Here is a 4574-nt window from a genome sequence, read left to right on the forward strand (position 1 = left end):
CATATTATTACTGCTATTATTAGGGGTCCTGGCCTTAGACAATTACAGATTTGTTCTTGTTCCTGTTATGATCCACAATGGTACCCAAATAATATAATAATAATAATGATAATAAATGAGCATTTATATAGCGCAACATCATAACTTTACAATTATGCTCTTTGCGCTTGACACATTTAAAATTAAAACACAGTTATACAAGCATTTACATCTACATTCATAGTCAACAACGCTTAATTAAAAGCATACACCATCAAACATACATTACAAAAGATTCTTCCACTAACTAAGTAATAAAAACATGAATAAAATAGGTAGTAAAAAACAAGGAAATACCAGCTGAATACCCTTAATCAAACAGAACATGTTATCAACAATACTGAAAACAGTCCTAGATGTTTATATACATTATTACTAAAACAACAAATACACTACATGTAGCCTACTGATGGACTGAGAAAACAAAATCAGGGGTTGTATTTCTTGAAGAGGTGCGTTTAAGTGCTCGTTTGAATACTTGGGGTGACTGAGAGTGGCGGATGTGAAAGGGGAGAGAATTCCATTGTGTGGGTGCGCAGAAAGTAAAAGTGAGTTGTCCGTATGTTTTGGTTTTGGTGTGTGGAATGGTAAGGATGCGACGGTGAGGAGTTCAGAGAAGTAAGCAGGAGACGAGCCAGAAAAGAGGTTAAAGCAGAGGGTGGACAGTTTGTAGTCAATGCGGGCTTGAATATGTAACCAGTGCAGTGTGTGAAGAAGTGGTGTTGCGTGATCTCGTTTTCGTGCTTTCAGAATGAGGCGTGCTGCCGAGTTTTGGACTTTTTGTAGTTTATGCAGGAGGTACAGAGGACAGCCAGAGAGAAGAGAGTTGCAGTAGTCAAGTTTAGAAAGAACAAAGGCACAGGCAAGAGTGTTAGTTGTTTGAGAGGAGAGTGTGTGGCGAATGGTGCTGATCTTACGAAGCTCAAAATAAGCTGCGCTACAGACTAAAGATATATGTTTGTTAAGGGTCATGTCCGATGACAGGGTGAATCCAAGGTTTCTAGCTGATGGTGAGAAAAGAATGTCGGTGTTGCCTATTTGAACAGAAACAGGTTGGGGAGAGGGAAATGTAGTATTCTTCTTTTTTGCACAGTACGACTTCAGTCTTATCATCATTCAGCTTAAGTTTGTTATCGACCATCCAAGATTTAACATCAGTGATGCATGTCTGAATGGTCTGGATGGCGGAATGTGTCTCTGCAGGGGGACTGGGTTTATACAGCTGGGTGTCATCAGCAAAATACTGATTTAAAACAGAATGATTTTGAATCAGTGTGGAGAGGGGCTTAGTGTACATGATGAAAAGGATGGGACCGAGTACTGAACCTTGAGGAACGCCGAAAGAAAGTGGGGCTGGAGCAGACATCTGGCCATCGACAAGCACAGCCTGAGTCCTGCCAATAAGATAGGACTCAAGCCATGCTAGCGGTGGACCGGATATGCCGTACAGAGTCTGAAGTCTATGGAGAAGCGTGGCATGGTCAATCGTGTCGAACGCTGCAGAAAGGTCAAGTAGGGTAAGCACTGACACATCACCACCATCCAGAGCAGACAGAATGTCACTGATTACTTTAAGTAGGGCTGTTTCAGTACAGTGAGAAGGGCGATAAGCGGACTGAGAGTGCGATATCAAATCATGGGTGTTCAAATATGACAACAGCTGCTTCAAAACTACCTTTTCAAAAAATATGCCTCGTATGTTTGTATGCAATCCACCAAGTCACTGCTGAAATATCGCACTTTTTGCCTTGGTACCCCTCATAATTGACTCAAAAACCTCCCGTTTTCGAATGCTCGTGCGATCGAGACATTAATTTATCTCAAAATTCCATCCCTGCAAAGAAAGGACCGAGGCTGTTGATTGGGTGTCCAAGCGGAGGGATGGTCTCGTCCCACGTGACGAACTGACCATATCTGCGATCTGTGATTGTTTAAACAAGAAGGACTGTGCATTTAAGAATGGGCCTGCAAGCCTTTTCCCCTTTCACGTCACCACAAGCTCCCAGCCCCTACGCATACCCGCCTGATCTTGCACACATACATGCACACTTGGCCAACTCCCTCCCCTCCACACACTCACGTGCCCCCCTCAACACACCACAGACATGAATTAGTGGAACAGGTACATAATCAACAGCATGGATCAGGTTCGTCTGCATTCCAGCTTATTCATGAAAAACGTCAGGGACAAGTCCTGAATGCTTTAACCTTCACCGGATCTCGGTGTGAACTACACAGTCCGGATGATGTAGGTAGTGTACGACCCATACTTTCTAAAGAAGGATTCAACGTAAGAAGTATGGGTCGTACACGACCCACGTCATCCGAATAGGGATAAACTCTTTACCGCCAGGCAGTCTTTGCAGAGTATGGGTCGTACACGACCCACGTCATCCGAATAGGGATACACACCGTAAAATACCGTCTTAATTTCCATATGGGTCGTACACGACCCACAACATCCGGACTGTGTAGTTCAAATGACGTCATTGTTTATTTGTTTGTTTACAAAGATAATCCTTTGCACATAATTGGTGAATAGGAAGGTTCTATGTTTTTTTGGGATTACACGAAGTCTCAATCCAAAACTCCCCATAGTTTTAGAGATACCGACACTTTTGTGAGGCTCTGGGTCGTCCACGACCCAGGAAGTACGGTGAAGGTGTCTGGACAGACTTTTCGAGAAAAAACAAATCCTTGCCTCTCTCTCTCTCTCTCTCTCTCTCTCTCTCTCTCTCTCTCTCTCTCTCTCTCTCTCTCTCTCTCTCTCTCTCTCTCTCTCTCTCTCTCTCTCTCTCTCTCTCTCTCTCTCTCTCTCTCTCTCTCTCTCTCTCAGTCTGTGTGTGTGTGTGTGTGTGTGTGTGTGTGTGTGTGTGTGCGTGTGTGTGTGTGTAAGTGTGTGTGTGTGTGTGTGTGTGTGTGTGTGGTATTGTGTACGTGCGTGCATGCGTATGTGTGTGTGTGAGTGTCCGTGTGTGTGTTCAAGGACAGATTTTAAGAAAAGGCCTAGCGACGATCACACCATAGGGTGTGTGTCACTTATTCGCATATCTTCACCTTAAATTGCTATCTACCAATCTCCCTAATTCCCCCCCAACCCCCTCCCCACTTCCTCCCGACCCTGTTTTCGCAAAATAATGTTAAGATCGTCAGTGCCTAATTGGGAAATATTCACACACACACACCTAAAGTGTGGATGGTTACCTAAGAGGCGGCACTGGGTGCAGTGCCTTTCTAGTGCACTTGCACTACAACAGCACTGGGTGCAGTACTCGCTCCGGCATCGAAGAATTTTGCACTAAAAAATGCACAAAATTTGACCTATTTCGTCGCCTATAGAGGACGGAAAGAATGTCATTTTGAACATTGTTATGACATTCTTTCCGTCAAAAAAGTCAATTTAGGTTGCCATCCACGTGTGGATGGTTGCCTTATGGTGATTTAGGCAACCAAACCTGTGGAAACGGGGGTACACACAAACACACACACACACACACACACACATACACACACACACACACACACACACACACACACACACACACACACACACTTACACAATTACGTGGCAACACGAGGATCGTGTTATTAGTGTCATCGTCAGCCAGGCCACGACAGGCTTTCAAACAATGGTCAAAACGTCTTTTCCTTCAATTAAAAGTCTCAGGCTGCGACATATGTAATACGCTATTGCGTTCAAGAGGCGGGTAAGTGGACGACACCTACACCGTACTGGAAAACTAAATAGCGGTTTGGACCGCGTGAAATCGTGAAATCACGAGCATGTCTGGTAAAACAGCCAGTATAACTATTAATGTTGTCTACGAACGTATATGTATTTTGGGTTAATATAGAGTTATGGGTGTGCTATAGGTGTTCTTATCGTCCGCTTAGTATAGAAAGTAGCGGTTGTATATAAAGATAGTATTATATTATAATTTGAAACCTGTAGCTTGCAAATAAAAAGTGACACACTAAACATGGATGTTGTAAAAAAAAAACTTAAACTTATCCGTCCCCGCCCAACCCTGAACACATACAAACGCACTTGGCGGCCAACCCTACTGTGACCCCCTTCCCCAATCCAACCCCGCACATACCCAGCCCCCTGCACACAGCGCAGACAAGAATTAGTGTACCCGGTAAACAGTTTCGAAAGAATAGATCAGGTCCGTCTTCATTCCTAGCTTATTCACGAGAAACGCCAGGGACTCGTGTCGTGCACATAACTATACGACCTAATTTCTGAGTACTTGAACGTGTCTGGACATATTGTTCGAGATTAATAAATCCTTGCCTCGGAGTGTCATGCGTTGTGTTGGTGTGTGTTATCTCTCTCTCTCTCTCTCTCTCTCTCTCTCTCTCTCTCTCTCTCTCTCTCTCTGTCTCTCTCTCTCTCTCACTCTCACTCTCTCTCTCTCACTCTCACTCTCTCTCACTCACTCTCACTCTCTCTCACTCTCACTCTCACTCTCTCTCACTCTCACTCTCACTCTCACTCTCACTCTCTCTCTCTCTCTCTCTCATAATTATGT

The sequence above is a fragment of the Littorina saxatilis genome, linkage group LG16 (genome assembly GCF_037325665.1).
Source record: "Littorina saxatilis isolate snail1 linkage group LG16, US_GU_Lsax_2.0, whole genome shotgun sequence".
Taxonomy (NCBI): domain Eukaryota; kingdom Metazoa; phylum Mollusca; class Gastropoda; order Littorinimorpha; family Littorinidae; genus Littorina; species Littorina saxatilis.